The 13,184-nt window shown below is 36.8% G+C and overlaps 1 protein-coding gene and 1 pseudogene across 3 annotated transcripts in view; both read right to left on the bottom strand.

The window, feature by feature from the left end:
- The window catches only part of PPM1E (protein phosphatase, Mg2+/Mn2+ dependent 1E), a 205,316-nt gene that overhangs the window by 179,381 nt on the left and 12,751 nt on the right, over positions 1 to 13,184 (bottom strand). The window lies entirely within an intron of this gene.
- On the bottom strand, positions 5,346 to 10,514 carry LOC309618400 (synaptosomal-associated protein 23 pseudogene; annotated as a pseudogene). Its single transcript has one exon. The product of its transcript is annotated as a synaptosomal-associated protein 23 pseudogene (transcript).

Genomic DNA, 13,184 nt, shown 5'->3' with positions numbered 1-13,184 from the left:
TCTGGGTTTCTCTAATTTACATCTCCTCTTCTTCTGAGCTGTCCTGATTATAACAGAGGTTGGTGATATTTTAAAACTGAACTTTTTAAACAAGTTAGTGTTTTGATGGGATAGATTTTTAAAAACAATTAACATATTAAAACACAGCCTAATATATAGCATTCATAAGTTAGCTATTTTTACAAGGTACTTAAATCACCTTCAGTATTTATTTATTGAAACAAAACAATTAATGACACCTAAAATGACCAATTTATAGAATTAAAAATGAGGAAATGACACAGACCAAGGACAAATATTTTATTCATGTGTACCACAGAAACACCAATTAAAAAAATGTACTTTTTGGGAATTCCCTGGCAGTCCACTGGTTAAGACTCCACGCTTCCAATGCAGGGGGCGCGGTTTCGATCTCTGATTGGGGAACTATTGATAAGATCCCACATGCCTTGCGGCAGGATGGCCAAAAAAATAAATTTAAAAAAAATGTACTTTTTGTAGAGAAAAACTTCAGTGCTTTATCAAAAAGAATATATATTACTAAACATCTTTTATATATAATTTTTAAAAATAATCAGTGTGAAAATTTATCTAGCTTTTTTATTTTCTAAAAATCTGTTAAGTGGAGCTTCCCTGGTGGCGCAGTGGCTTTTAAGAATCCACCTGCCAATGCAGGGGTCACAGGTTTGAGCCCTGGTCCAGGAAGATCCCACATGCCGTGGAGCAACTAAGCCCATGCGCCACAACTACTGAGCCTGCGCTCTACAGCCCGCAAGCCACAACTACTGAGCCTGCATGCCACAACTGCTGAAGCCCACATGCCTAGAGCCCATGCTCCACATCAAGAGAAGCCACCATGATGAGAAGCCCGCACACCACAACGAAGAGTAGCCCCCACTCGCCGCAACTAAAGAAAGCCAGCGCGCAGCAACAAAGACCCAACGCAGCCAAAAATAAATAAATAAATATAGTTTTTTAAAAATCTGATAAGTGTTCCAATAGCTTCTGAAAATTAAAATTACTGGACCTGGGACTTCCCTGGTGGCACAGTGGTTAAGAATCCACCTGCCACTGCAGGGGACACGGGTTCAACCCCTGGTCCGGGAAGATCCCACATGCCGCGGAACAACTAAGCCCGTGTGCCACAACTACTGAGCCTGCACTCTAGAGCCCATGAGCCACAACTACTGAGCCCACATGCCACAACTACTGAAGCCCACACACTCTAGGGCCTGCGTGCTGCAACTACTGAGCCCACATGCTGCAACCACTGAAGCCCGCGCACCTAGAGCCCATGCTCTGCAACAAGAGAAGCCACCTCAATGAGAAGCCTGCGCACCGCAACAAAGAGTAGCCCCTGCTCGCCACAAATAGAGAAAGCCCGTGCACAGCAATGAAGACCCAACATAGCCAAAAAATAAAACAAATAAAATTTTAAAAATAAATTACATTAAAAAAATAAAATAAACTTACTGGACTTTCACTCGTGTCAATCAGATTGCCAAAACAATCTTTTGACAGCCAACTAATTTTAAGTAAGAAATCTTGATATTACTACGTAAAATCAGTAAAAGTAGGAATAGCATTAAGACCATTCAAAAAAGATGATGTTTAGATATACGCTGAATTTGCTTAAAATTTTTACTTGGAAACATTTGCCAATTATTATTATTATTGCTGGAAAATGCTCCTGATAGTGACTAAGACAAAGTCAAGTTATGTGCTAGTTAAAAAAAAATAATAACGTTATTGCAGAGTGGTTAAGAGTGCTGACTCTGAAGCTACTCTGTAGGGGTTCATATCCTAGCCACTTACCAGCTATGTGAACTTGGACAAATTTCTTTCTCAATACCTTAGCTTCCTTACCTGCAAAGTGTGGTTGATAACACTGCCTACTTCATTTGGTTGTTGTGAGAATTAAATGAATTAATATATACATAGTACCTGGACCAGTTCTCTCCATTATAAGCGCTTCTTATTTTTATTACTATTATAAGAACAGCTTAAGTTTATAAAACAATTTATATTTTAATTTTTTTTTTAATTTATTTTTGGCTGTGTTGGGGCTTCGTTGCTGCACATGGGCTTTCTCTAGTTGTGACGAGCGGGAGCTACTCTTTGTTGAGGTGCTCAGGCTTCTCATTGTGGTGGCTTCCCTTGTTGCAAAGCACGGTCTCTAGGCGCACGGGCTTCAGTAGTTGTGGCTCGCAGGCTCTAGAGTGCAGGCTCAGTAGTTGTGGCACGTGGGCTTAGCTGCTCCACGGCACGTGGGATCTTCCCAGACTAGGGATTGAACCCGTGTCCCCTGCACTGGCAGGCGGATTGGATTCTTAACCACTACGCCACCAGGGAAGCCCAACAATTTATATTTCAGAAATAAAAGAACTACCTGGATGATGAAGATCTATATTGGACTTGCTTGCTGCAGCTTATCCTAGCCCTTATCAATTTAAACAATACATAAGTCAAGATAGTTGACATTCTACCAACAATTTCATATTTTTAAAAATCACAGATAAAAACATTCACAGACAAGTAAATCTAAAATACAGTGTGTTGTTAAAGATAAGGAGAAGCATATATTGTTAAATGGTATCTAAACCACACTATTTCTTACAATAAAACTATGAGTCACAAACTATATTATAGGAAATCATGCCTTAAAAGATATCTATGCATACAGCAATACAAGAATGTGCCAATAAGAATGTTCAAAGCATCTTTTCTTAGTCTTTAGTTATAAAACCATGGTGTTTTACTTCAAATGCATTCAAAGAAAATGGTCATCAATATTCTAAATTATTTACATCTAAATATGCTTTTTAAGACTAAAGTTCCAGAATATTGAACATTGATCTTTCCTGACATACAGATAAACTTCACTGAAAATATCTTCCTGTTCATTTCTTTCTTCTTATATTTTCATCTTATATACTATGTACAAAATACCGTTTTTTAATATTTATTTATTTATTGGCTGCGTTGGGTCTTCTTTGCTGCATGCGGGCTTTCTCTAGTTGCAGCGAACGGGGCTACTCTTCGTTGTGGTGCGCGGGCTTCTCATTGCGGTGGCTTCTCTTGTTGCGGAGCACGGGCTCTAGGCATGCGGGCTTCAGTAGTTGTGGTTCGCGGGCTCTAGAGCTTGGGCTCAGTAGTTGTGGTGCACAGCCTTAGTTCCTCTGCAACATGTGGGATCTTCCTGGACCAGGGATCGAACCCGTGTCTCCTGCATTGACAGGCGGATTCTTAACCACTGCACCACCAGGGAAGTCTCACTACTTTATTTATTTATTTTTTTTTTTAATTGAAGTATAGTTGGTTTACAATGTTGGGCCAATCTCTGCTGTATAGCAAGGTGACTCAGTTATACACATACATACATTCTTTTTTAATAGTCTTTTCCATTATGGTTTATACTTTATTATTTTTAGCATTAAGCACATCTGCAATTCAATGTAAATTTAATTTGGATTCTTGCATTCTCCCTAAGGCAGTGGGTTCTCAAACTTTAGTGTACATCATAATTATCTAGTGTTTTTACTCAAAACAAGATTACTGGAAACCACAGAAATTCTCATTCAGTAGGTGTGGGCAGAAGCACAGGAACTTGCATTTTGAACAACACGTTCCAGGTGATCCTGAAGTAAGTAATTCATGTCCAGCACTTTAAGAAACACTGCCCTAATGATTTAGTTTATGATAGGGGTGCTATGCTTTAATTCATTAAACATTAGCTCAATGCCTTATATGTACAAAGCTTAGTGCTGGGCATCAAACATGAAGGTACGTACAGTTTAAAAGAGGAGACGAGACATGCATATAAATGACATTATAGAAAGGAATTATTGGATGTATTTTAAAAAGATACAGATAAAATGCTGGGAAGTTCAGGAGAGGGAATAATTACTTCCAGCTGACCTCAGGGAAATTCTACTAGAAGACAGCATTTGAAATGAATGTTGAAGACTGTCTCTTTAGATTGTAAAGATGGAGAAAACAAACTAATAATCATATCACTGAATGATAAATGTGTCTAATGATAAACATCACTCCTTCAAACTCAGAAAAACCATTGCCTACCTCCTAGATTTTATATGTTGATTTATATCTGGGTCATGGTCTTGCGTTGTCCTGTATATCCATCTAGCAGCTTGATGTGCGTCTATCTCTCCAAACATGTCCTTGAAAGGATCTATTTTAGTACTTTTAGTACATTTATCCTCTGAAAGATAAGGTCATACAGGGGATACTGATACAGAGAAACATACTTAGCCTTTCTTAAATCTTTAGGAAGTAAACAGAATTTAGCATAGTTGAATTGAGAACACTTCAGGCAGTCTTCAGTTCTAAAATCTCCACACAGTTTGGCATCAGGTAGTATGATGAGAGAAATGATCAGAAAAAAGAGAGAAAGAGAGAGAGAGAGATTTTACAATTTAGAAGCCATTGTTCTAAAAGCCAAATAAAACAAATTAGAGGACAAAAGAGCATAGAGTTCGTCTCTTTCCTGATTATGTGGCATTTTGTTAACATTAGTGGCATTTCTATGACTTGTAGTTTTAAAAATTCCAGTATCATCCCAGAGATGCAGTGAATACAGTTTACAGTGCCCAATGTTGACTGAATAAATGAATTAATGAATGATTTGAGGGTTATTTCTCCAGTTTTTCTTGCAGGTTTACTCTCCTTTATTCAGAGAAATAAGGGCTTACAAGCCCCAAATGGGCTACGCTTTCTCATCTCTATGCCTTTGCACAAGTTAGTCTCTCTGTTGGAATGCTTTTCAGCTCCCTCTTCCTCTTGGCTAATTCTTATTTAGTCTTCTAAACTCAATTTAAGCATCCTCTTCCAGAACCTAATAGCCTACATTGGCACACCCACCTTATGGTCCCCATAAATCCTCTGCATCACTCCGTCTTAACTCCTACCAGTATAGAGAGGCAGCAAGATAAAAAGCTTTGGAGTCAGAAACATCTGAGTTCAAATTCTGATTCTGCCACTTACTGTGTGACCTTAGATGAGTTAACTAATGTTGCTAAATATTAATTTCCTGATTTAAAAATAGAAAATAACAATGTAATGCGCTTAGTATATCACCTCCTACATAACAGAGTTAATAATAATTTTTATTGTACTCACATTGTACTGTACTTGCTGGTTAACTTGTCTGACTTTTCCTCTAAACCGCACACTTCTTGAGGAAAGGAACATGTATTTTATTTCTGTATAAGCAGCATTTAGCACAATGCTTAGCATATGGTAGATACTTAACTTTTTTTGATGACTAAATAAATATTACTCCCATTATAGTAAAATTAATTTGCCACTTGAAATCCTTTCTATAATGAGGTGAAAAACAAGTGAATAAGTAAAGAAAACAAACGCCATTAACATTAGTTTCAAGAAAGGACACTGTCTTTAACTCTAATCATATTAGGATTTACTACTAATTATACATATTACAAAATACCAAATGATTCAATATCTTGCTTGAACATAGCTGATCATATATGCTTCATGAATTGAATTCCTATAATAACTTTTCCATGGTATACATTAACCACAAAATTACCAAGCCACACATAAGGTTATCTTTATGTAGACAGTCACTTAGAAAAGCTGTAGTAACATACAAACAGCTTTCTAAAATCAAGGAAATTCTTAACATAGCAAAGCTTAATTAAAATCTCTTTCATAGTCCTTGGGGAAATGAGAAGAAATTCAGTTTCATGGTTTGGTAATTTTGACCTATGTAGGAATATAAAAATTACTAATTACTTAATGTAATATTTAATGAACTTTTCCACTGTAATGTTTAATTGGTTTGAGTATTTATAAGGCCTCATTCTGAGAGAATGCTTTTATTTTACACTTGATTTTCAATGTATTTTGATCTTATATATATATATATATATATATTTTTTTTTTTAGTTACAAAATTTAATTGTAAGGATCAAACAGTGGTTATTGGTCAAACCAATCAACATTAATAGCTTTGAAGTGTGCAGAAGCTAGTTTTTAAATAAAGGTGACAAATACCAATCAGATTCTTATAACACTGTTCAGGATCTAAACAAATGTGATTCTGGAAGTTGAATACAAAAGGCTAAGAGAATCACAGTGCAATCATCAATAAGTAAACCAAAGACATAATTTTCTGAATCATTTTTAGTGAAACAGAATAAATTCTAGTTTTAAAAATAGTTTAAAGCTACATAAAACTCAAAGCAATCTAACTATTTTCTACCTGAGATCAAAACAAGTTTCTTTTTTCCTATCTAAACATAATTCTTGGCATTGAGGTAAATCTGAATTCACGTGATGTACTTTGTCAAACTTTTCCAAAAAATTTTAAGCCCTGCTGTAGAGACAAATTCTCATATTATATATACATATTTACATATTTTTTCTTCAAAGACTAATGACAAATTTATGAGGTTAATCGGCCTGTAATGGGACCATGATACTATTAATAATATGAAAATAAAAAGCCATTCATTTATACCATGTATTCCTATATGGTGCAATATGAAATGGGATCATAGAATCTATGTACATAGATGAATCACCAGGAGTTCAGAAATTAAGCTCACTTTAAGAAAACTCATTCTATTCTTTTTTGAAGCAGAGGTTGCAGAGTTGTGATGTATAACAAAAATATTGTGTATACAGGCTCCAAAACCAAGCATTGGCCTAAATTGGCAATAACTGCAACTTAAATAGAAATTAAACCCAACTAGATCTTCACTGTGGTTATGCAACTTTTGGCTTTAGGGTCTGCAGGTTTTACTGAGGTAACAACTTCTTATCTCTTGCCTCTCCTCCTTGTGCCTGCCCCCACTGCCTTTTACATGGCTGCCTTTGGCAATGCTTCCAAATTTTGAAAGCAGGAGAACCTGCTAAGTAAATGGAGAGAATGAAAAATAACACTATATATGATGTATGAAAACCAACCTAAGAGTATGGACCAAGAAAGAAAATACTAGAAGGAAAACTAAGCAGCAGTCTACCCTCAAGGGAAAAAGAGAAAATAAAAGAATAGGGGGGCTGTTACTCCTAGATCTTCTTCCACATCATCTCCCGATTAGAAGAGTGTGGAACCAAAATTTCAAACTCTGGAAAGGTAATGGCTTTGAAGGAGGTGCTAGGGAGGTGAATAAATGATAAAGAAGTACAACAGTAGTTTTAGGTGTCAATGAGTTTCTTTGCTCTGGCATGGCATTGTCAATACGATCTTTGTTGGTGTCAGCCTTTTCTGTGATCCGTTCTATTTGTCAATTTTGAGCCTCAATCTCATTGCCTATGTCCAGGGCCACGTTTTTTAGATTTCCTAAGATACTGCCCACTTGAGTCAGGTTCTCTTGTATTTCGTCTCCCCTGGCATCATTTGTTATACATTTAATGTATCAGCCGCTGGTTGCTGCTGTCATTGCTTGCGGAGCCTGACCATTTGTCACTCAGCCTGGCTTCTTAGATACTATATTGCTAGTAGAGTTGTCTCCAACATCTCCCCATGTTGCCTTACAGGCTTCACTAGACTCAAAGTTCTTTGTCCTATTACATGGGCATACACAAAAGCCACAGCACTTGTTTAGTTCTGTTAAAGTCTTCTCTGCTTCTCTCATGTCTTTGTTTATTTGGTCCATGCCTTCTTCTATGCGTTTTAGTTGTTCCCCTTGTTCATCCAGCATAGTGATAGTCTTCATTCCTGCATCCTGAGACTCAGTGGCTAAACCCAGGATTCTCCTTGTACTTTCCAGAGACTCATCAGTAACCTGGTTAGCCCTCAGCTGAATTTCTTCTGCTAACAGATTATCCATGATGAATTAAAACTCTTGATAGGTGCAGAAACTGAAATGTGGATATTCAAGCAGTTCCCGCCACTCCTCTCCGGCCGCGGCAGCTCGGACACCCGCAAGCTGGACACCCAGCTGCGCTCCAGCTGCGCCCTTTTTGCGCCTGCGCTCGCCGGACCTGTGCGCCTGTGCACTTCTTCAATATATTTTTACAGACCTACATTAGAAGGTGATATCACTTGTCCTATTTCCTCCTCCCTCTCCTTGATAGTCAAGGATAGTTTTACTTTAACATCATGTATATGTTGAACATAAACTGGATATTTTAATATATAAAATGGAATTCTGACTAAAGGACAGGCTTTATTTTGAGCCATTCTTGAGTGCATTATGCAAAGAAATAATGATTTTACAATGATAATGATTCCAAAACCATGTTACAGCATAAGGACCCAATGATGGGAATACACTTCTAGAAAACAAGTGATCACTGCTTTATATTAATCTATAATCCACTGCTTATTAATGACCAATATGTATTTTACTGGCTTTTAAAAGATAACATACTGAATATATGACATTAGTATAGATTGCAAACTAACTGAACAAAAGAATACTTCTCTTTATACTTAATTTAAAAAAATTTTAAAGGATTTCTTTCCAAGAAACACTGTGTTGGGTAGATGGCTATTATATTAGGCATTAAAACTCTATAGAAAATAGGTGCCTTTGGCTACTTCAACAATTAATACTGAAGTTAAAAAATCGAAATAGATTGCAGGATTAGTCAAGTACAAAATGGAAAAAAATAATCTCCAGGCACCTTATGAGCTATATACCAAGTTGTGAACTTTCTGTCAGTCTATTGTTTAAAGAATTTCTGGATTTCAATTGTGTTTTTAATAAGCAGCATGAATTTTTAGTTTTTTCTTGTCTTTCATTAGAGGCCAGAGTTTAGAAAAATATTTGGTGCAAAAACCTTAGCATGTTCTTTATTTATAGTTAATAATATAGCACTTTATGGTTGAAGATAGTAAAAATCCAACCACCCTCTCTCCCTCAAAAGGTAGGTTAGTTATAGTTAGCCAAGAAAGTGATGTTCCATGAGGAAGAAACAGCATCTACAAAGGCAGAGAGGCAAGAAATAATTTGATATCTTTAGAGAACTGCAGTGAATTCAATTATGTCAGAAAACCCAGGGAGCCTAGATTAGAGGGAAAAGAGACTAACGGCAGGCACATTAGTTAGGAGGCTACCAAAGTAATCAAGGCAAGAAATAAGAGCCTAAACTCAGAAATGGCAGTGCTCAAAATTCAAACAATTGAATTGCATCTTCACTGTGATTTTTCCCTATAGAAACATGTTTGTAACATAGCATGAAAATCATAAAATGAACTTTATAGCTATAACCCCTGGAATCAGTCTGCCTGGGTTCATGTCCTAGTGACACCACTGATGGTGGAAACTTGAGTTCTTTAAACTTTCTGTGCCTTGGCCTTCGCATCTGCAAATTGGGCTAATAATAGAACCTAACATCAAATAGTTTTTGCAAGGATTAACTGAGGTATTAAATATAAAACAGTGCCTGAGCAAGCTCTCAATAAATGTAGTAGCAACAACAGAAACAGGAGCAGCTTACTACTACTAGTTCTACAATTATTATTTCAGATGCAGAGGTGTAAACCTCTGGTTTACACTTCTAACTAAGTCTTATAGAAAGATATTTATGATTAGAGACTACCCTGGTAAAGGGCATTTAAATGCAAAGTTGTATTTATCTGTCTTAAAAGACTGAAAATTATATTTAGATGCACAGCTAACTTTCCATATGACCTTGAAAAACAAAATATTTATGTTCCTCTGATTGTATAAGTAGACTGTGAATAATACAAGTCTCCTTCTAAGTAGTATATGAGATTATTTATAAGCTACCTGAACCAAGACTATATGAACTAATAAATATTCAGTGTTGCCAGAAATCAAATTCCAAAACTTGAGGTCATTCCTATTGCAAAATCAGTGATAGCCTGATTTAATGACTATCACCTCTCATATTTATGTGATAACTTGCTAGGTTCAATGAAGAACACGTTTACAGCATGATTCTTGCCCTCTAGAGTTTTAGCCTAAGAAAGAATTTTATATACCACACACCTCAAAGACAATTTTATAAATAATATATATATCAACTTAAAAGCATTACATTTTTGTTGCTTATTTTTATATGCAAATGTGAAAACTGGCTGTAGCACAATATACTTCTCAAGAAACAAGCTTATTAAAAACCGGTTTTTATTTTAGTTTTTGTTTTTAGATTCACAAAGTAGAAAAATGTGAATAAATATCAAAGATCAGAGGCTGTGCCTTGTGGTAGAAGTAGGTCAAATGCTTCAAATCTATAAAAGACAAAAACTGTAATGTTTCTGTAGGAATCTTATAATTCATTATGAAATCAAGTCACCAGGAAAAGCTCTTCTTTGCTATTTCTAACCCAGCAGATAAGTCTTTTGGTTCTTTTTATTTTTAATTTATTTTTTTTATTGAAGTATAGTTGATTTATAGTGTTGTGTTAAAGTCTTTCGGTTCTTTTTCTTTGATGACTTAAACTAAGATAGGAAGTAATGGACTGGTTTTCCTCAGAGCTATACACCAGAAGGTAAAATCTTAAGTGAAAATACACACAAGGAATTAAGAATACTCTCAACCGGGCTTCCCTGGTGGCACAGTGGTTAAGAATACGCCTGCCAATGCAGGGGACACAGGTTCAAGCCCTGGTCTGGGAAGATCCCACATCCCACATGCCGCGGAGCAACTGGGCCCGTGAGCCACAACTACTGAGCCTGCGCGTCTGGAGCTTGTGCTCCACAACAAGAGAGGCCGCGATAGTGAGAGGCCTGCGCACCGCGATGAAGAGTGGCTCCTGCTTGCCACGACTAGAGAAAGCCCATGCACAGAAATGAAGACCCAACACAGCCAAAAATAAATATAAATAAATAAATAAAAATTTTTTTTAAAAAAAGAATACTCTGAACCTTTTAACTAGCTCATTACTCTCTACAAAGTATTATTATCCTTCAAAATTGTCATTGTTGACAATATTCTCAAAGAATTTACATAAGACTACTCTTCTAAGTCCACAAAAATTTTCATTTACAAAATTGTGGAGTATTAATCAGTAATAAAAACTGCAAACATATTTCTGCTGCTAGTTGAAAATGTTAACACATACCAACAATAACATAAAACAGGAAGCCACTTTCCTCCACCACTCAGAGTAGAGCAAAGGAAGAAAATAATAACAAAGAGAAAGAAGGTAATGAGAATAGGCCTATAAAAATCTAGAAAGGAAACAACCTGGACCGAGCAGAGAAAAAGTTGAAGATTCATTCATTTATTCAATAAATATTTAATGAGTGCCTACTATGTGCCAGGACCTGTACTAGGTGCTGGATACACAAAGGTAAACAAAACATTCTTTATCTGTTGCCCTCAGTGTGGGACAGAGACATCAAATAACTAACACATGAATACATATATGTATAAATTATGATAAGTGGATATAGAGAAAAAGTAAAGGATACCATGGAAACCAAAAACCAAGACTTAATTTAGACCATAGGTAAAGAAACACCTCTATGAGGAAGAGATATTTAAGATAAGACCTAATGGTTGAGTTGGACAGTTGTAGAGAAGGGGGCAAGTTGCTGGGGCAAAGAAAACAAAAATACAGAGTCCCTGAGGCAGGACAGAGCATGGCAGTTTCTGGGAACTAAATCAAGACCACTGTGACTAAAGTATAGTGGCTGAGCAAGGTGAGACCCAGATGACTGTTATATGGAAAACTGACTGAAGGGAGGGAAACGTGGAACAAGAAATAGCAGTTAGGAGTACTTCTACAGCCAGCCAAGAGGTGATGGAAGCTTGGACCACACTGGTGGGAGTAGAGACAAAAAGAAATGGGCAAAGTATTTTTCTTTCATTTAGAAGTGAAATTAAAAGACCTCTAAACAAAATAATTAAAATGTTCTTCCATCTTCCTTCTCTACTATAGCACAAAGAATTACCAAAATGGTCCCCCAAAGATGCTCACTAAAATCTGTGAATACTAATTTGATATCACTCCTGTGATTGTGTTATACTATATGGCAAGTTGATCTTAAGACAGGGAGATTATCTTGGTGAACCTGATCTAATCACATGAGCCCTTACAAGCATAGAGCTTTCTCTGACTGATAGCAGGGGAAGCGAGAGAGACTGAAGCATAAGGAAGACTTGATGTGCCACTGCTGGTATGAAGATAGAGAGGGCCATATGAAAAGGAAAGTGGGTGGGTTCTATCAATAGATAATCAGCCCACCTCATCACCACCCCACAGCCAGCAAGGAAATGGGAACCTCAGATCTATAACAAAGATCTAGACTGTTAACAACCTGAATGGGCTGGGAAGTGGAGCCTTCCCCTGAGCCTCCAGATAAGAGTCCAGCCTGGCCAACACTTTGACTTCAGCCTTGACTCGAGACCTTAAGCAGAGAACCCAGCTGAACATTACCAGACTTCTGACCTACAAAACTGTAAGATAATAAATGGATGTTGTTTTAAGCCACTAAGTTTCAGTAGCATGTTACACAGCAACAGAAAACTACCACACTATAAACTATGTGAGGAGAAATTAACAATTCGATAATCTAAATCTAAATCATATTATTCTCCGGACTTCCCTGGCAGTCCAGTGGTTATTAGGACTCTGCATTTCCACTGCAGGAGGCATGGGTTCGATCCCTGGTCACAGAACTAAGATTTTGCATGCTGCACAGCATGGCCAAAATAAATAAATAAAAGCTCTTACATATATATGTGTATATATATGTGTGTGTATATATATATATATATAGTTCTCTAGTCAAAGAAAGAAATCTAGGAAAAACAAATTCAGCTTGCTGTTTCTCCAAAGGCTAGATAAATATGAATTTGGTAATTGGAGTGAGCATCCATTTAAATATGACTTTGAGGGACTTCCCTGGTGACACAGTGAATAAGACTCCGTGCCCCCAATGCAGGGGGCCTGGGTTCAATCCTTGGTCAGGGAACTAGATCTCACATGCATGCCCCAACTAAGAGTTGCATGCCCCAACTAAGAGTTGCATGCCTCAACTAAGTAGCCAGTGAGCTGCAACTAAGGAGCCCTAGAGCTGCAACTAAGGAGGCTGCCTGCCGCAACTAAGACCCGGGGCAACCAAATAAATAAATAAATATTAAATAAATAAATGAATATGACTTTGAAATTAAATGTCAGATATGTGTTATAGAATTAAAGTTTTTGTTATTAAATCTAAACCTGTGCCATTCAATACAGTAGCCACTAGCCCCAAGTGGCTACTAAATATTTTA

The sequence above is a fragment of the Balaenoptera borealis genome (assembly GCF_965194805.1).
Source record: "Balaenoptera borealis genome assembly, chromosome: 20".
Lineage (NCBI taxonomy): Eukaryota > Metazoa > Chordata > Mammalia > Artiodactyla > Balaenopteridae > Balaenoptera > Balaenoptera borealis.
This window is presented reverse-complemented; position numbering and strand designations above follow the sequence as displayed.